At 44.3% G+C, this 21451-nt stretch overlaps 1 protein-coding gene across 2 annotated transcripts in view; it reads left to right on the top strand.

Moving 5' to 3' along the window:
- Positions 1 to 21451, top strand: part of LOC144772302 (uncharacterized) — a 71909-nt gene that overhangs the window by 42866 nt on the left and 7592 nt on the right. Inside the window, exon 2 of one of the 2 annotated variants that reach the window (XR_013599711.1) lies at positions 19508 to 19569. The exons of the other annotated variant lie outside the window; for it this stretch is intronic. The gene's annotated coding sequence lies outside the window, so the exon portion shown is untranslated. The remainder of the gene's footprint in view (positions 1 to 19507; positions 19570 to 21451) is intronic. 2 annotated transcript variants of the gene reach the window in all.

Genomic DNA, 21451 nt, shown 5'->3' with positions numbered 1-21451 from the left:
GTCTATATAATGTTCATGAGAGCCAGCCATCGCCCCTCTGCGACTTTCAAAGATAGTAGGTGTCCCACAGAGATCAGCAGGTCAGCAGAGCAGTAGCATTATGCCCTGTGATCTAGGATTACCCAGTGAGGATCAAATTATGTTGTCAGAAAAATTCCTTAGGAAAGAAAACTTGTAATTTGTTATTCAGCACATTTTGATAATCGTTTGAATCTTGGTTACACTGAAAAATAAAATATAGGTAGTAATGTCAGAACGAAGACCAGGGTATGTCATCGTTCAACCCTGTGCGGTCAGTGCCAAGAGTCAAAACCCATTTTTGCTCTTTCTTGAGCAGGAAATTGCTCACATTTGTGACATGGGAAGGGATGAACGGTTTTTCTAGGACCGTCCATTTAAATGACGTAGGTGGATGATTCAAGGTGATGAAATGATTGGTAAGTCTTGTTGCCTGCCTCTTGCAGTTGATGGTACTTCTGTGTTCAGACAACCTCACCTTGATCTTACGAGTAGTCATCCCTACGTACCTAAGGCCGCAGGGGCAGGTGATCAAGTAGATTAACTTATCGCTGTTGCAATTGGTAAATCTCAATTGCCTCCAGGGTCTGGATGTACTAATGTCAATTTCTGTAGTCTTTGACGTTTGGGCACAAGATTGACATGTGCCACATGGATGATGACCGGATACTGGAGGGAGGTCCCATAGAGTACCCACTGCTCTAGGGGTCTCGTCACGTGGTCTAGTGTGGACCATGCGGTCTCTCAAATTAGGACCTCTCTTGAAGGAGAATAACGGCTGTGGGATCGAGTGGGGTCCTGAATTCAAGATCGACCAACGTTTCTTCACAGCTTTTTTGATATTGTTTGATAATGTGCCAAAAGTGTGTACAAAAGTAAGTCTTTCCAGTGGGGGTTTCGGGGGAGTAGGTTCCAGTATTGCAGCTCGGCTGTTGTTACTAGCCCTTTTCATGGCTCGATGTACCAGGCGGGGAGGGTATTTCCTGTTGATGAGTTGAGTCTTGAGTGCCGTAGAGTGCATCTTGATCAAAAAAGCTGTGAAGAAACGTTGGTCGATCTTGAATTCAGGACCCCACTCGATCCCACAGCCGTTATTCTCCTTCAAGAGAGGTACTAATTTGAGAGACCGCATGGTCCACACTAGACCACGTGACGAGACCCCTAGAGCAGTGGGTACTCTATGGGACCTCCCTCCAGTATCCGGTCATCATCCATGTGGCACATGTCAATCTTGTGCCCAAACGTCAAAGACTACAGAAATTGACATTGGTACATCCAGACCCTGGAGGCAATTGAGATTTACCAATTGCAACAGCGATAAGTTAATCTACTTGATCACCTGCCCCTGCGGCCTTAGGTACGTAGGGATGACTACTCGTAAGATCAAGGTGAGGTTGTCTGAACACAGAAGTACCATCAACTGCAAGAGGCAGGCAACAAGACTTACCAATCATTTCATCACCTTGAATCATCCACCTACGTCATTTAAATGGACGGTCCTAGAAAAACCGTTCATCCCTTCCCATGTCACAAATGTGAGCAATTTCCTGCTCAAGAAAGAGCAAAAATGGGTTTTGACTCTTGGCACTGACCGCACAGGGTTAACGATGACATAGACTGGTCTTCGTTCTGACATTACTACCTATATTTTTCAGTGTAACCAAGATTCAAACGATTATCAAAATGTGCTGAATAACAAATTAAAAGTTTTCTTTCCTAAGGAATTTTTAATTTGATCCTCACTGGGTAATCCTAGATCACAGGGCATAATGCTACTGCTCTGCTGACCTGCTGATCTCTGTGGGACACCTACTATCTTTGAAAGTCGCAGAGGGGCGATGGCTGGCTCTCATGAACATTATATAGACTTTCACCCATGCAAACACTGCAGTTCGGCGGTTGTTTATCTTTAACTTCCATGTCAACGCGGAACCTACTTACCACTGGGTAGATCCTTGCAGCGTTGACCTAAACTCTGAATGTTAGTATGTATGCTCTATTACGAACATCGCATAGACCTGCCCCAGGCAAACACCACAGTTCGGTGTTTATTTACCTATTATTCCCATAACAACGCGGGGGCTACCCTAGATTGGTCGGTTTCCCTACAGCGTCGACCCTATCCCTGCACGCTATAGGTATAATCCCTTGAGCGTCCACCCAATCACAGCGCGTCTGTCACCACCGACGCATGACGCGGCCCTTTCCCGCATCACGTGGGCATATTCGGCCAATCAGCTACAAGTACACAAATAGAGCGTGTAAACACGCTACCGGCACCTCCCCAGACGGCACAGATGCCGCGTTGGAGTACCGACGGAGAGGTAAGGTTTCCGCGAGAGCATTGAGCACTTTCTCTCGTCTTGTCACTAGCTTTCGCATGTCTTAAGGGTGAAGCATTTCTGTTTGACTACTGACACAGAGCTAGTTCTCTGACACAGTGGTTCCATTCCATTTTATGCTGCATCGCTAAATTACTGGCATTCTTAAAACCAACTAAGGGATTACTGCGACTGCACATGCATGGGGTATCACTGCCTTAAGACACACGTTTGGCAGTAGGATTATTTACCCTAATAATACAAAGTTTGCTGAGAGCTGGCTGCAAACTATGGAATTATCCCATGTTCACGAGTGGACATCTTTATGGACACTTGACTGAACAGGCTGAGAACGGGCATGACAATAATTATACCGTTCAGCTGGGTCACACTGGCATATTACTATACTCTTGTGTGCCCCGGCCTGACACTATGACAGTAGGTCTCGGCGACGCACGATTGAATCTGTTGTTGTCACTGTGGTGAGTGATTCAGCTGTTGGATTTATTCACCTTTTTCAGAGCGGTGCTTCACCTATGTCCTGAGCCGCAGCCAGGTGGGGTGAGGTCTTTACTTCTTACAAATCAGGTAAGAAGGAGTCCGTGAAATTTGTAAACAACTTTTTCATATTCTAACTAAATGGGATGACACTAGTACAATACAGTGTGTATTGATTGAATGTCCTGGATATAGATCTCACCTACGTTAAGAATGATCGATGGTGTATAAGGTAGTTTACTGTGTTGGACAGGTGGTGGGTGCTTTATTTATGCCATGCATTTCTTTTTCAGTCAAATACTGAATTCGTAAGAAGTATCGGAACGAGTACACCTAGAAGGTTCAGGTGACATTCAAATTGATAACAAAATCGTTCTTCTTCTTATTTATAGAACACAAATTTTCTCACTATAGGGGTTTTTTTGTTTGCAGTAGCGTTAAATTTAGGTCCTGAAGAAAGCAAGGCCAAAGGGCCAATAATTGCTGAAACATGTTGACCACGTTCCACCGCTAGACAGTTTATTAATTCCCCTGTCTTGGCTATTTTTTAACCTTGGTGTTGGGAGCTATACTTTAATAAAATATTTTTTGCTCCTCAAACCAATTTTACTCACTTTCCTTATCACTCTTGGTATTACTTATCCCTAGCACTGCACTCTTTTTTACCCCAGCAGCCACGTTGTGAGTATATATTTTTCTAACTCGCATCAACCATCCTTGCCCCACAGGAGGGCTAGTCCTTCTCTGTCGGAGCAAATAACAGGTGTGGTGTTTGTCCTCGGAGCCCCAAATGATGAAGGGCGGTTCCGAGTGGTGACTGATGGGTGCCAGAGATCGGACACAAACCTGACCTGGTTGTTATAGTTTTCACTGTTCGGCTTTTTGGTAACCGCCCCTGTTCATGGTAATCACCTTTTAGATTCTGACCCTCTGATACTTTTGTGGTATATGTAAACTGGGGCGTGTATTCAGAGCTGGTCGTTAAATTGCCCGTGGGTCCCCCTTAATTATATTTGTTGTTGATCCCCTTTCTTTAACCATGTAAATTTTGTCTTGGAGTGGGCCCATTAGCTTCCCTCCTACACTTTCAAAAACAAAGAAAAGGAAACATTTGGGCCTGGAATTATTCCCCTCTTAAAGTGTCTGATTGATTCCCCTAACTTGGTCACAGTCGAGTATTGGTCTGCCATCCTCTTTGACGATCAGTAGGGGTGTATCCACTACAAATTTCTCTCTCACTCCCCTGGTCCCCCACACTGGGCCCAGTACAGCTCGGCTAAGTGTAACGCAAATGTCTGGTGTATCTCAGCGCCCTGCTGACTATCATACCCCCCTCGGTTTCCAGTGTTCTGATCCACCTCTGTCCCTAACCAATCTTTCTACCCATGTCTGCAGTTTCTCGGTCTTCTTTCCGACTTCATACAGTGTTGGTGTGCTCTGTAATGTGCCTTTGCTGTATCCTCCACAATCACTGGAATTCGACCCTGGCCATGTGGACCTGATGTAGGAGTAGTAGTGTGGAGCTCATCACATATTGAACCTCACGGAAAACCAGTCGGCCCTCAAGAGCCTCCACCTCCCTTATCTTAGCCCTCCTTTTCCTCGTGGTATGTGCGAGCAACTATTCAGTTCTGATTTGAAAGCTTCCCAGACCATTGTGCAGCATTTCTGGTGGTGACTGGAGAGAGAAAAGCAGAGTTGGTGCACTGGAGGACATTCTGCCAAGCATTAGGCCTTATATGTGTTGAGGGCCTTCTGCACATGCTCAGTATACTCCTAAAAGCTACTAAAAGGTATTACTCTCAAGATAGGAACAGCGCTATGGTAGGAAGTCAAAAGAAGGAGTATAAACAGCAAATAAGCCCAACAAATAAGGTAAAACATAGGCAAACAATTTAAGATGACTAAAAATAGCAGCACAAGGTTATTGCCTGTAGGCTGGCAGTAGACTCGATCGGCTGAATTACACTATAGGATTAATCAGCATAAGCGTAATCATTTTGAACAAGAATTCAGTTCAATCACACAAAGGTTTGTCCTGTATGTGTTGAGGGTCTGCTGCACATGCGCAATACGGTTCTAAAAGTTAGACCGCAGTATGGGCAGAGGCACTATGCCCAAGATGGACGAGCACCAACATTTCGGTATTAGTACGATTGCCTATGCCGATGACACCCAGTTGGTACTGGTCCTTGATAAGAATCAAACCAATGCGGAAATAACCCTGAGGGAATGCCTATCAGCAACCATTACGTGGATGACGAACAACCACTTAAAGTGCAACTCGGCGAAAACAGAAATTGTTCCTTTTGGCTCCAATAACTGTTTTTCTCCTCACGACTGGTGGCCGAAAGAGGCAGAGGTTCCACCAAAAACTACCAGTGCTGTACGAAATCTGGGTATTAAATTCGACAACACCTTGTCCTTCAAACAACAAGTCAAAGAAGTGGCAGGTGCCTGTTTTAATATAATTAGGAGTCTTAGAAAATTCTTCGATCTGCTCCCCTTGAATGCCAGACGGACGGTGGCAGTGGCGCTGATAACATCTCGCCTAGACTACTGTAATAGTCTGTACGCAGGGTTAAATAAATCTGCCCTGCACAGACTCCAGATGGTCCAACATGCAGCCGTAAGACTGGTTCTCAGAGTGCCCAGGAAATCTTTGGCCTCTGCTGCATTAGATGCCCTACATTGGCTTCCCATACAAAAACGCATTCTGTTCAAGGTCCTTACTATCACCTACAGAGCTTTCCATCACCAAGGCCCAATGTACCTGCATAGGCACTTCATACAGTACCACCTGGCGCGGGTACTCAGATCCTCGACAGCGAATCCCCTTCTCGTGCCTAGATTCAGGCTGACAACCATGGGAGGTAAATCTCTAGCAATTATCGGCGCTAAGGCCTGGAATAAACTACCCTGTTTCCTCCGGGAAGCCACCACTGAGCGAAGGTTCAGAAAAATGTTGAAAACATGGATTTATGCGCTGTCAGACACAAGCTGTAAAGCACTGATATGAGCCACCCTCGCCAACTTGACCAGTCCAGCTGCGGTTATCTGTGGGAACTAGGAGTCGCAGCGCCAAGATGCTCCTTGGAGCAGTAGCGCGCTATAAAAGTATCACATCACATCACACATTGATGAGGTCTGATTAGGTCAGAAGTGGCCGGTGTTGGTTGTGTTCCAGTTTTTATGGGATCTGGTCTGACAGTTTGGGCTGATCTGCTCCTATTGGAGCACATATGGCTGGTCTTAAGTGGCAAAGTGGGTGATAAACAATAGGTTGGAATGTGCGACCAAGCAATCGGCAGTATCTGAGGACGCATTGCATCCTACGCATCACTTTTGCGTTTTCTTCAATGTGATGACATAAGTTCGGTATGCCCAGAAATGGACCACAGGCTTATTGCGCCACAGAACACAAGCTCAATCCTAAGTAGGCCAAAACTAGTGTGAGATTGCTTATGTTTCCATGCAGAGAGGACCTGGCCTGACCATTTAACCTGGACTGTTGTTACTGGTGCAGGACGAATGCTGATTTGCATATGATGGGTCTCTGGCTGAGGGGCATAGTTGATGAAAAATGTTATATTGCAATGCGACCCAGAATGATTGCCAATGGAACAGGCTTTTGTAAGCATCCCATCCATTATCTCTGAGTCTTTATTAATACTAACATGGATCACTGATACATTATGACGATTGATACGTTATATGGGATTTTACTCTGACAAAGTTAACATCTTTAACCCCACCCATGCTCATGACGAGCTCAGCTCGTTATGAGCCACGGTGCTCGTGTGCTCATGACGAGCTCAGCTCGTCATGGCCGTTAGAACGCTCACACGCGGGGCTAATTCCCCTGCTGTGCGAACGTTCTAATGAAACGGGTGTGGTTGTGACTAGCTCAGCTCGTCATGAGGACCGTGGCTCATGACGAGCTGAGCTTGCCATGAGCACCGGGGTACTGTGCACGCCCCTCAGCACAGCAGGGGAATAACCCCCCCCCCCCGCAGCCAAGGGGTTAATATGCTGCCTGGAGGGGAATACTTATTAAAAGAGGTGGTTGGCAATAGTTTAAGGTAATTAAAGCTAAGGATATGGGTAATATTTAGGTTTCGAACAGAGTATTGGAGAGGAACCGGAATATAATACGTTTAAGGAATAGATATGGGTATAAAAGTAGGGGAAGGTTGTGGAATACGGTGACAGAAACAATTGAAAAGGGTGAGTATTAAAGACAAAATAAGGGTAAAAAATGTAAATGATAGACTTGAATATGTGTTAATATATTTACGGCTTGTATGTTATTTCACTCATATAACCATGAATCAATCTAATCTTAGTCGAGGTTTTGTGCCTCGGAGTCTTACGATTCACAGAGAGTATATACCGTCTGTAACGAAATTAAGTGCTCATGTAAAGCGCTCTGATACCTGATATCTTCGGGTCTAGTTTAAGCTATATAAAACTCTTAAAAAAATAGATTGTGAGGTGAGAGAAACTTTAGAAAGGGCGATGGTTAAAAATGTTAATGTTCTACTTAAATGTGTGCTAACCTGTTTATGGCTTGTATGTAGCATGTAAGCATGAATAAATCACATTTTAACTGAATTTCTTTGCTACCGAGTCAAACAATTTGTAAATGATGAGAAAATCAATGCTGTTCACTTGCTGGTTGCATTACAGATATTTTGGTTTTTTTGCAATTCAGTTCTGTGTACATTTGATTACAGGTATCTTATAGGTAAATTTAGGGTTTGATGGAGAGGGTACTACATCATAAATGTGATGGAGCACCCTGTATGCCAAACTAATGGTCCCTCCTCCCACCCTATTTAGGGTTGGGAGGATCACCAGCTTTCTGTCGACAGTGTCCTCATTGGCTGTTGTGGAAAATTGAATTTTGCCCTGTTATATGTGCCTACGTGTTCCTCATCCTATGTTATATGTGCATGATCGATATGCATATATCCCCCTCTGATCGATTAAAGACGCAATTATGGTTGTGTCCAACTCTAGTATGCCAGTTTCCAGTTCTCGTGAAAGCAACGAGTATTAGGCCTATGTTACCACGTTTTACAGTGTGCATGTTAATTCATCGCAATGTCCCCGTTTCTAGGCCTCAGAAGGGCCCGGACACCAGATTCAAGCTCCAGTCTCCTGAACCCACTCCGAGGAGCGATGCAGCCCCCACCTGCATCCCTGACCCTTCACTTACTTCCTGCCAAGCAGCGCGGAGCCCGGCCTGGCTCTGCCTGCCTGTCTGCCAAGAATATGTTATGCTTCTAGTTATCAGTCCAGCTTTCCTTCTTCACATTCCTAAGCTACTGAACCGCATAAACAGTTTCAGCTATAGTCTAGTCCTTCTGTCTCCATGTAAGAGAAATACTGTATTAATATTCATAGAAGATTCATAGCACACGCAATACAAGTAGAATATATGCATGCCCCAGCCTTAGTGTCATGTAGCCTTTGCCCTGATAACTTTTAGATTCTATCAACATGTACTCCAAACACGAGATATCAGATATGCTATAGGTACATGTCGTCCTGACACCGCAGACTTTAGTCTCCTCTTCTAGTGCAGAAGTCATAGCCCCAGTTCTCCCCGGTAACACGTCATTGCCCGTTTGCGCGCACCACTAGGTTAAAGGTCCCAGCTGCTCAGGTAGCCCCCTCCATGTTTCCGCCCATTCATGACACTTCTGTGACGTCCTCATCACATGTCTATGTGCACGCCTTCTTTTCACGCCCATGTGTTCTTAACTTACGCTTGTCACTAGTTACGCCTACTGTATGTAATGTAATTGAAATGTCTTACTATATATATGTAACCTAAATTGTGATGAAGCGCGCTGCAGCTGCCTTTCCATTTTATTTCAGGCTGTCCCGATCCAGTCCCTTCCCTTTTGCCTGAATAAAGCCTGTTCAACTCGGATACTTCGGATCCTGCCTCTTATTTATTGAGCTATCTGTTATTGTTAATATATTCAAAAATAGTACCGGTAATTAATTATTTATTTACCACATAAATGGCGCCCGAATAGGGACGTACCCCTTCCTCACGCGCTGGCGATGTTACGCAGGTCCCCTGACCCTCTGCAGCCGTGACGGAACAATACCGTGCACGTGCAGATATTTCTGCTTCAAGTCTCCCTCAGGCCCACGGAGGAGACGGAGACTGCGGTCCGGCATCCAGACGAAGCGGTGTGGAATGCGGTTCGTCCCGACCAGAGCCCAAGCCGAGAGAGCAAGGTCCGAAGTATCCGGAGGCCCACCTGTTTCTGAAGTCCGAAGTTCGTAGTCCGACGTCGTAGCAGTCCAGTCCAGTCCGAGGCCTTCCAGTTTCTGCTTCCCGGTGAGTACCGTTGCAGGGGAAGTATCTAGACAGGATCATTAGTTTGTTCCTGGTCCGTTGGGTTTGGGTACGCAGATCCATTACGAAGTATTCACCTAGGTGGATACGGTATGACGTGTCTCTTTATGGGACCGGTATGTTCTGTACTGTTTTAGCAGTGCATCCAGTAATTCTAGTAAGTCCGTTCTCGAGAAATTCATGTGTTCTGTCTTCAGTGTATCAGGTAGTATTCTGTTCGAACTGTTATTTATGTATTTTTATGTCGTGGTATGAGTGCTTTGTTTGCCATTTTATTACTGTGATTATTTTGTATTGTGTTCGCAAGTAAATTTCTGAAAATGCCTCTGTTCTCGAAATTACGTCAGTTAAAGACCAGAAAAGGGTTACTCGAAAAAGCAGTTCCTGTCCCCCCTAGGGACAGTCCCGGACAATTTATGTATCACAAGCATGGCCTAGATGCCATATTATATCTAGACTTATGGGCGGACTATACTAAAGATCTTGAAGAGAAATATAGATGGCCTGTATCAGGTACATGGGATGCCGAGTGCATCATGCGAGTAGAAGAAGCATTATGGAAAAAGAAAGCCAGACAGTCCCAGAAAGATGCCATTGAGTTATGGCGCAAAGAATCTCATAAAAGAACCGAAAAAGAATTCAGAAAAACAGAATTAAGTAGGGAATCCTCAGAAAAAGCCCAAGAAAAGGAAGTAATAGAAGAAGGTGAACGAGTTAGAGCAGAACAGTCAGACAGACAGAGGAATGCCCTTATTAAAGGTATGTATCCTCTTCTTGCCGAGGGCCTGCCAAAAGCAACCCCGGAAGCACCCTGTAATTTACCGCCGCCATTGGTCCCGATTAAGCTACGTCATAAACCGACCGCAGCTGAAATTTTTCTTTCGTCCTACTTGGACGACACAGTCCCAGAGTATGCAAATCCTATTCCGCCTGCTCACCCACAGCCTCCCGTTAATAATGTAATTCCCGTTCCTCCAGTCGCTGGTCCCGTGGGTCAAGTTAATGTTACAGTGCCCCCGGACCAGCCCACAGTAAATGTACCTGCTTTGCCAGTTACCTTACCAGCACGTACAGTATTCACCGACGATTCTAGTTTAGGAGCAGCGGGGGGAAGTGCTCCCAGCACCCCGCCCCAAGCAAGACGACTGACGCTGCATGACATAGCGTTACAGCGTACGCCAAAAGTGGCGACATACACAGATCTCAAGCGACTTCTTACTGACTGTATCTATGATCCAGTTCCAGGCGAAGATCAGATGATCTTATATTCAGTACGTTTGAGACGGGTGGCCAGTTTTTTGATCACCCTGCCCGATATGAAGGAACATCTAAACAGAATATATCGTTTTATCCGTACAGGAGAGAATCCAGGAAGTATTCAGGAAGCTATGTCACAAAGGAAAGCCGAGGTTCAACTTATGATTTTAAAGTTCTTGATTAACTGTTTAATAAGAGAGCAAGATTATCCAGATAAAGATCAAGACGAGATGAAAGCCCTGACTAGGTGGAGTGACAATATAGCCGAGGGAAAACACAAGACACAAGGTAGTGTAGAGAGTATGTACAAGAAAATTCGTAAGGAAATAATACGTATACACCAGAAAGAGGAAGCAAAAAGAGCAACCGAGAAAGAGAGTGACTCTTCTAGTGAAGAGGTAGACAGCGAGAATCCCTCCAGAATAGCGTATGTAGGTAGAACTAGACTTCCCGACCGACATTCACGCCTAGATTACAAGAAAGCTTTTCCTCCTCCAGCACCAGAACAGTGTTCTCTTGAGCAAGTATTCCAGGCCACCGATCAAATTCTGAAATCACGAATAGGTTATAGCGAGCTTAGTACAATGCATGAACAAGAACTAGCCCGATCAGCAGTCCGATGGACTAGTGATTCTACCACGTTTCCAGACGAAATAGTGGCCCAAACGTTTCTGAAACTGCCCCCAGCCGAGCAACGTCTGGTGGGTATGTATATGATCCAGCACCTCATTACACTGTATGAGGAACAGCATTCTGATCCAGGTCCTTTACATGATGTATTGAACGAGTTACTCCAAAACAGATGGAAAGGTCTAGGTACCGATTTAATTAGCGTCATATTAGAACAACGCCACAAATACAGAACGTTTCTGAATCCACATTTTGTTTCCGTCTCACCCCCAGAAAGGAAATTATTCTACATAGACAGACAGAATCCGTTACGAGAAGTGCATCCAGTTAAGGGAGAAGATGGTAGTCTAGAACGAGTATTTGTTTACACCCCTATCACGAAAATAGAACTCTTGGAAATGAAAAAGTTAATTCCCAGTCATGATAAAGATCCAGCAGGGTTTCACCGTGAATTAAAGGACATGCTCCATATGGGAGAATACACGTATCCTGATATCATTAAAATGTTAAAAGTCCTGTTGCCTGCGGGCATCTATGAAAAATTAAAAGAAAAAGAATGGGAGGTGGGAGAGAAAAAGATAGATTGGACAGCATTAGAAACTGAAGATAATACACGAGTTCCAGGTACCGGTCTTGGGGATAAAGCTAAAGCTTTGCCCGAATTGTTAATACAAGTTTTGCCAAGATTACTAGCCACGAAAAAGGAAGATTGGGATGCCATCTCAGCCTGTAAACAGAAGCAAGACGAAGATACTAGTGATTTTTATTCTAGATTTGAGAAATGTTTCATTATTAATAGTGGTCTGAAAACAAGTAGTGAATCGTATCCCCATCTTTTTGTTACCAAACTAGTCGAGAATTCAAGTCCACAAGTTAAAAATCGAGTACTGAAAGTCGAAAGTACCTGGCAAGCTAATACTCCGTCACAGATGCTCCAGATGCTCCAGTATCACCAGAACAGAATCAGGGAAGAGCAGGAACACGAAAGGAGACGTATGAAGGATACGAAAATGAAAGTACTAGTTGCACAGTCTGTTCCGCAAGACAGTCAGAAGAGGGGTCCGAATCAAGCCAGTCATCCTGCAGCTCCCGTTAAAGGGACATGCAATTACTGTAAACAGCCAGGTCATTATATAAATGAATGTGCAGTTCTGAAACACAACATAGCTACTGGTAAAACGAAAGAAAGACCACGTCCGCCTAGACAAGAACAAGTTTCACAGACTTCCCAGCCACCACAGAATGCACAACAGACAGTTACAGTACCGCAGCCTATCGCTGCAACACACCACGTTACACAGCAGATGTACCAGTACGCACAGTCAGAGTATCCTGATTACCAGCCATATTCATGAAACAGCCTAGAGAGGGAGGTAGGCGTGCCTCTCATCGAGATTCCTGTAGATCAAGAGGGTCCCTATGTACACAGTCAAGTATTAGGGAAAGACAGAAAGTTTCTGATTGATACAGGGGCAAGTAGGACTACCATCAGTCATGACGAGGTTCCAGGGGCTCCACTCTCAGGCTCTAGAAATGTTTCCCTTGGATTTTCAGGAAAGCCTATTGTTAATGAAATATCGAAACCAGTTACTCTAGAAGTTGGTCCATTGTCCCGAACTACAGACTTGTTACTCACGAAATCATGTCCAGAAAATTTATTAGGCATTAAAACTCTGAAAGAATTAGGAGCAGTAATATGCTGCTCCCCAGAAGGGGTGCGACTGTTCCTGCGTGATTTTAAAGGTCATTATGTATTACGTGATTTTGATCCAAGATTATTGAATGTACCGCAGCATTTATGGCCGCAAGGTCCAACTGATGTAGGTTGTATGCATATCACACCCCATCGTGTCACTCTGAAGAAAGGTGTTGTATTACCACGAATCCGACAGTACAAGTTGCCACCTGAGGCTGTAGCAGCCTTATCCAAAATTATTGACGAACTTATTGTTCAGGGAGTGGTTGTAGAAACTGACTCCAATGTATGTAATTCTCCTATTATTCTGATTCTGAAACGTACTGATCCAAATGCACCTCCAGTTTATCGATTAGTGATTGACCTTCGAGAACTTAATAAATGTATCATACCCCAGTACCCAGTGGTTCCAGATATTTCTTCCCTATTGACTGCAATTGATTCTGAAGCCACATTCTTTACAGTTATCGATCTCAAGAACGCATTCTTTAGTGTCCCCATTCATCCAGACAGCCAGTTCCTTTTCGGATTCTGTTTAAATGGAAGAAGTTATAAATTCACACGAGCACCTCAAGGTTTCACAGAAAGTCCTAGTATTTACAGTCAAGCACTTAAAAGACAACTAGACAATATTCACATGCCAACTGACACTGCCCTGCTCCAGTATGTTGATGATCTACTAATCACAGCCCGTTCTGAACGTGACTGCGAGCGTGCGTCACTTACAGTCCTGTATTTTCTGGCTGAGATGGGGCACAAGGTGTCCCCTTCCAAATTGCAATTCTGTGTCCAGCAAGTGGTCTACTTGGGACACTTACTGTCCAAGAGGGGTAGGCAGTTGACACCTGACCGTATCCAGTTAATAGCACATCTTCCACAGCCCAAGACACAGAAGGAGGTACGAGCTTTTATCGGCCTCACTTCTTACTGCAGACAATGGATCCCTCAGTACGCATTTCTAGCCAAGCCACTGATACAGTTAACGACACAGGAGGCAGCCGTATCGACTGTCCTCCCTTGGACCCAAGAACATACACTTGTTTTCAATGAGTTAAAGAAAGCTTTATGTCAAGCACCTGTTCTAGCAACACCGAACTACAGTAAGCCTTTCACACTTTTTGTTACAGAACGTGATGGTACAGCATTATCTGTTCTCACACAAGATCAAGCAGGACAATACAAGCCCTGTGCTTATTTTTCTAGCACATTAGATCCGGTGGCCCAGGCTCTGCCTGCGTGCCTCAAGTCAGTTGCACCCACAGCTCTAGCTATCAGACAAAGTGATTCCATAGTGTTAGGACACTCCCTGACAGTACAAGTTCCACACTCCGTGGAAGTTCTTTTAAACCGAACTCAGACTCAGCACTTGACAATTGCACGTTTAACAGGTTATGAACTGACACTGTTCCAGCCACACATAGAAATCAGACGCTGCAACATTTTAAATCCAGCTACACTGTTACCGTCAGTTACTTCAAATCCTGCCACACATGACTGTGTGGAAGTTGTTAACACCATGACAAAGCCAAGAAAAGACTTGACAGACATTGCATTACCTGATCCCGACCTGACACTTTATGTGGATGGTTCATGTATGAGAACAAGTACAGGAGAACTAGTAGCCGCGTATGCAGTGACTACTGAAACCGAAGTTATAGAAACACATCGTATTGACACCCTGTCTGCTCAAGCAGCAGAGCTTGTCGCTCTGACCCAAGCCTGCATACGTGCCAAGAACCTGAAAGTTAACATATACACAGATTCACGTTATGCATTCGGAGTCGTACACGACTTTGGAGTGCTCTGGCAAGAAAGAGGTTTTATGACTTCTCATGGAACCAAGATTCAGCATGGCCCCCTCATTCAAGCTCTGTTAGATGCAATACATTTACCAACAGCTATCGCTATCATGAAGTGCAAGGCACATACGAAAGCCACTGATGTCATTTCCCAGGGTAACGATCTAGCAGATCGAACAGCCAAGCTCACAGCTCAGATTCCAGACATTCCCGTTAACACGACACCGACACTCACTCCAGATCAGACTACTTGTATGACAGTTAAGGACCCTACACAAGATGTAATAGATATACAGTTACATGCTACTCCCGAGGAAATAAAGAAATGGTCCGAACAAGGAGGGGTCCAGACAGATCAAGGATGGTTGACGAAGGGAAAAGCCACATGGTTTCTCCCCGACTCTATGGTTCAAGTCATTATTAACACCGCACATAGTCCAGCACACTTAGGAGAAAAAGCCATGTTAGATAGTATCCAGAACCTCTGGTTCAACAAGCATTTACGAGCAGCAGCCAAACAGAAAGTACGTACCTGCATGATATGTTGTCAGTTCAATCCAGGTAAAGGTGTCCCGGTGGAACAAGGGGGATTCCATCCTCCTGACCACCCTTTTGAAGTCCTCCAGATGGATTATATTCAGATGGAGCGATGTCGAGGTTTCAAGTATGTCCTCGTAGTTGTATGCGCTTTGTCCAGGTGGACAGAAGCCTATCCAGTTCCAGATTACACAGCTGCGACCACTGCCAGGCAGTTGGTTCGTGAGTACTTTCCCCGCTATGGATTACCTAGGGTCGTGTATTCAGATAACGGCCAGCCATTCTCGTCCGAGCTCATGAAACAAGTATCCCTTCTGTTAGGGTACCAGTGGAAGTTCCATTGTGTACGCCATCCTGAAGCAGCCGGTCTCGTAGAGAGACATAACCAGACTCTGAAAATCCGCATTGCTAAAGTGTGTGCAGAGAAAGGTGTAGATTGGATAGTAGCACTGCCAGTCGCCCTTTTCTATATGAGAATGGTCGCTCATTCCCGTTCAGGTCTATCCCCGTATGAGATAGTGTTTGGTCGTCCCCCAAATATGTGGGGTACACCTAGACCACGTACAATTACCGATGATGACAGTAATATGCTGACAGATTACCTTGCCTCCTTGATGTCTGCACTACAATCTTGTCGTTCACAGGTTGCCGCTGCATTTCCAGACAACACCGACGTGAAACCGCACGAAGTCGTTCCAGGTGACTTTGTACTTATAAGGAACTTTGATCGTTCAAGTCCGCTGGAGCCCCGCTGGAAGGAGCACCGCCTTGTTCTTCTCACCACCCGGACAGCAGTGAAAGTCGAAAACAGAAAAGGGTGGCTACATGTGAGCCACGTAAAGAAGTTTCATGCACTCAAAGCAAAGACTTTTCTCAAGGACTGCCCCGTTCTCAAGGACTGTCCAGACACTGAATCTAAACTTCCCCTGTTAGAGAAAACTCCGCAGCAGGAGTATAAACAGAAATTAAGGTCTAGTAAGTCAGCCAGTTTAATTGTCTAAGTCCCTCTCGGGTGAAACGGTTAGACAGGTTCCTGACATGTATGAAATAGACCCACACAGTGAGAGAGTTAGTCAAAACTCTAAGAGATGTATCATTACTCTGTTCTTTCTATTATTCCTGAGCCTTATGGTTACTTGCATAAGTTATGCGTTACATTTAGGTTTTCCTATTTCACATGTACCTATGTTTTCTAATGTTACAATAGAGCACACATTTAGTGATCTGCCTCCTCACGAGTTATCCTATCGTCTTGCTATGCGTAATAATACTTTTATCCGAATGCTGCACTATTCACACCAGACCAGCAATGCCACTAATTGTTGGGTGTGTGGTCGACTCCCCCCTTTTCAGACACCGAAGGGAGTTCTGCCACTCTTTCCCTATCCGTTTTCACATAATGGTTCTTGTGGAGCATGGTCCATGTTAACGTCATCCTCAACTGATATGTCCCTTCTGAATAGAACATGTTTCCCAGACAAGGAAGGACTTTCCCATAGAACCGGATTAGATCTAGAAAATGAAGTATATGATTTAGGTAATTATTCATCGAATTTCATGGCTTTGAATGTTCAGTCCGAGACTACTCCGGATTTGCCTGCTATTTCAGTTCTACCAGTTAAAGGCGAATTATGTGTCAGAAAGAATGGTTCCGCACATGTAGGACATAGTGATTGTACTACTATGGTCGAGTATAGTGACAGTGGGAAATCTATTTTCAAAGCCTCACGTCATTCTTATTTTGTGTGTGGTCAGACCGCATATGTTCGTCTGCCCCTCGATTGGGATGGAACATGTTACATTGCCTTCCTACTGCCACCAGTTTTTCTAGCCCCATCCGATTATCACAGAAACACACATCTAGTACACGTTAGACATAGAAGGGAAACTGAGTCCCCAATTGTCGATCAAACTGAAACTGCTCTAGAACAATATCAAGACTTCAATAAAGGTTTCTTTTTCTTTATAGGTCCTGTCCAGAATAGTAAGTTAATACATAGGCTAACCAGAACCCTTGAAGCAGTAGTGAATGAGACTACTTCCGCTCTAGGTAACTTAACCGAAGAACAATCTGCTATTAGATTTGTCGTGCTCCAAAATCGTCTCGTTCTTGACGTCATACTGGCCGATAGAGGAGGAGCTTGTAGAGTCATCGGATCTAGTTGCTGCATTTTCATTCCTAATAACGCGCCGTCTGTTTATTCAGCTATAACCAGACTTCATAAAATTGCCCATCAGTTACACCAGAATCCAGGCACCTGGACATGGTCCGGTTGGCTCTGGAGTATCATATCTGCCTGGGGATGGAAAGTATTGTCATTTCTAGGTATAGCAGTAATGATCATATTCAGTTGCTGCCTTTGTTTACAATGTGGCCCTGCGATTTGCGGCTTGTGTGCTACCTCTTGTATTCCTAGTCCTAAGCCCCGTTCCAAGACAATTCGAGACGAGCAAATGATGCTATATGAACAGATAGATGGTATCATGAATATTGATGTTTCCTGATGGAAACGTAGGGCACAAGGAGGGAATGTGGAAAATTGAATTTTGCCCTGTTATATGTGCCTACGTGTTCCTCATCCTATGTTATATGTGCATGATCGATATGCATATATCCCCCTCTGATCGATTAAAGACGCAATTATGGTTGTGTCCAACTCTAGTATGCCAGTTTCCAGTTCTCGTGAAAGCAACGAGTATTAGGCCTATGTTACCACGTTTTACAGTGTGCACGTTAATTCATCGCAATGTCCCCGTTTCTAGGCCTCAGAAGGGCCCGGACACCAGATTCAAGCTCCAGTCTCCTGAACCCACTCCGAGGAGCGATGCAGCCCCCACCTGCATCCCTGACCCTTCACTTACTTCCTGCCAAGCAGCGCGGTGCCCGGCCTGGCTCTGCCTGCCTGTCTGCCAAGAATATGTTATGCTTCTAGTTATCAGTCCAGCTTTCCTTCTTCACATTCCTAAGCTACTGAACCGCATAAACAGTTTCAGCTATAGTCTAGTCCTTCTGTCTCCATGTAAGAGAAATACTGTATTAATATTCATAGAAGATTCATAGCACACGCAATACATGTAGAATATATGCATGCCCCAGAAGTGACAAGTAGCCTTTGCCCTGATAACTTTTAGATTCTATCAACATGTACACCAAACACGAGATATCAGATATGCTATAGGTACATGTCGTCCTGACACCGCAGACTTTAGTCTCCTCTTCTAGTGCAGAAGTCATAGCCCCAGTTCTCCCCGGTAACACGTCATTGCCCGTTTGCGCGCACCACTAGGTTAAAGGTCCCAGCTGCTCAGGTAGCCCCCTCCATGTTTCCGCCCATTCATGACACTTCTGTGACGTCCTCATCACATGTCTATGTGCACGCCTTCTTTTCACGCCCATGTGTTCTTATCTTACGCTTGTCACTAGTTACGCCTACTGTATGTAATGTAATTGAAATGTCTTACTATATATATGTAACCTAAATTGTGATGAAGCGCGCTGCAGCTGCCTTTCCATTTTATTTCAGGCTGTCCCGATCCAGTCCCTTCCCTTTTGCCTGAATAAAGCCTGTTCAACTCGGATACATCGGATCCTGCCTCTTATTTATTGAGCTATCTGTTATTGTTAATATATTCAAAAATAGTACCGGTAATAAATTATTTATTTACCACACTGTGAAGGAAAACACCCTCCAACAGCCCGACAGAGTAGTGGCCGACAAAGGAAGGACATTGCTTTGCCCGTCCAATTTAGGGTGGACAATGTGATGTTTTATTTTCTGTCTTTCACCTGGCGATAAAACCTGGCAGTGAGAGATAGGAAAAAACAGATAAGGACGCCCACACCCTGGATAAAAACTCAAACCAAGGTGTGATGGTCATTCTATTTTTTTTGTTTAGATGAGGGCATCTAGGAAAACGAAATACAACAGGCGGGTGCGTCCATGTATGAGCGGAGCCTGGTGGCACAAGGTTCAGCCGTTGATCGTCTCGCCGATGGCACCAAGCTCCGCTCATACACGGAAGCACCCGCCCATTGTATTTCATGTTCCCAGACGCCCTCATCTGTGGCGGCTCCTTGCACCCGTGCACCGGGTTGGAATTATCACCGGTCCTTCGATTCTAGCATTACGCGTTTCAAGCCCTGAAAAGTCACAGGTAGCGAGCTGTTGACGAAACACGTGCCGGCTGGCGTTGTTTTCTTTTATGAACATTTTTGCATAAAACAACCTTCAAGAAACTACCGGTGTCGACTGTACTATAATTTCAGATTTGTATCAACTGTGTACTATATACGTGTGCCCAAGATTTGTACATATTCATCATGGAGTTGTTTTGTTACTACTCTCTGATCCTGAATTTTCACTCTCTTCAGCCTTCCCATTGCACATTCCAGTAAAGCAGATGTGCCTTTTCAGTCACTGTGGCCAAACTCAGGTATTGTCTTCTTTTATATCTCTGATTTATGCTTGATCACCTTGGATTCAGAAAGCTTCTAAAAACGTGGCTACTTACAGCTGGAAATACCTTAAATCCAATGTTCTCTAACTTACGTTTGCTTGAGGTTGAACTGCCCAGTTCTTGGCCATGGAAAGACCACTTCACTGTGTTGACCAAGTTGGTGGTCAAGAGCGTGGCTACTTCACACAAGAATGCTAGCGTTCCCAGGCCTCATTGGGCGCGGCTTGATACATTGGCATTTAATCTCCACCTCTAATAGCAACCCGAGGTTGGAGGTCTCCATCGATAATATGGCGCAGTAAGCTAATGATTGAGTGTAATCCATGCATGGTAATCTTCTGTTAAAAACTATAGCTATGAAGAATAGGTCTTGGGTCCTGGCAGCCTGGATTGCACAACTTCTTCACAAAAGAAACTTTGAAAGCACGTCGGATGTATTTGGCACAGAAAGTATAACCCTGATGATAAGGTTGAAGTACTTGAATTCATTGAAACTTTACCACAAAGCTTGCCGAGACACGTGCGTGAATTATCTCAATAAAAGAATAAATTGCTCCATGATTCCAGCCTTCTATATTTTATAGGGGTTGTGCCCTACTCTGATTTCACTCCGTTTTGCAGGAGTGAGTATTTCAAATGATCTTGAGTACCTTTTACACCTCACTTTACAAGCTGCTTTATGGGGTTCCTTAGGGGTCTTCCCTGAAACCCAAACTGTTTCAATGTATACATCCAACCCCTGATAGATCTTGTAGAGGCTTTTGGTATTACAATGTTTTCTTAAGCTGATGATACTCAATTTTTTTTATTTATCCCCTACAAAGTATAAAAGTGGCCTTAAATTATGGACCTGTCTGGCAGCAATGTCACTCTGAATGAAAAACAACTGCTTAAAATTAAATGGGAATAAAACTGAGGTCCTGGTGGTAGGCAACCAGCCTCAGCTTTGGAGTTCATGCTAGGCTACTCTGTCATGTCCTCGTCATATTTCAGTCTACGCTCACTTGCGTGAGCTTCACTGGTTACCCATATAACAATTGATTCAGTTCACGCATTGTGTATCATGCACAAAGCAATGGCCCAGAGTGCTCCTGAGCTTATTAATAAAGCTGGTCTCTCCTTATGGTCCTAAGCTTTAAGCTTAGGTAATATAGGCTTTGGGGCTGTCCCTAGAGTAAAGTTGGTTAGGCTAGGAGGCTGGTCTTTTAAAGATCTCGGCCCCAAGCTGTGGAACATGCTTCCCTGTGAAGTTCAAACTGCTGCCTCCCTTGAGGTTTTCCATAAGAAACTCAAAACTTGGCTTTTTTAACCATTGTGTGTGCCTCAAGCCTCTGGTTTAGCACTGGGAAGCCCACTGACCAGCCATGCACATTACAATGTCAAATTTAGTCATTCATTCATTAAATCCTTACCCTCTTGGTGCAGCTTCCTCTACTTTAATGTCCGAAAATGGTAACTGGTATTTGCATGCTCTACGAATAACTTAAAATATTTCATAGAAGCATTCTTATTTATCTCAGTTTAGGCAGTGCATGTCACCATTTAATGTCAGGTATCTTCATGTCAGTGTTAATTTTTGCTATAATCATTGGATATCCAGGGTTTAATTTTAATTCATGTTGTCGAGAGACGCATGTTTAAAAGTTTTGCATATTCTTTTTGCTGCATCAATGGTCATTGGATTTACAGGTGTCGCAGTGGCTGTTATGTTTTGAGCTGTGGGCATTGTCAGTGGATGACGTTTAATCTATTCTCTAATAGGTTTGCTAATATTTTGGTCTATGTGTGAAAAATACTGTGGTCATTAAATCCTATTTATACTATTTCTATGTTAATCTGTGCTGTAAATCCCACTTTA

The sequence above is a fragment of the Lissotriton helveticus genome, chromosome 8, assembly GCF_964261635.1.
Source record: "Lissotriton helveticus chromosome 8, aLisHel1.1, whole genome shotgun sequence".
NCBI classification, from domain to species: Eukaryota; Metazoa; Chordata; class Amphibia; order Caudata; family Salamandridae; genus Lissotriton; species Lissotriton helveticus.
Note: the sequence above shows the minus strand (reverse complement) of the source record. Positions and strands in the feature narration are given on the sequence as shown.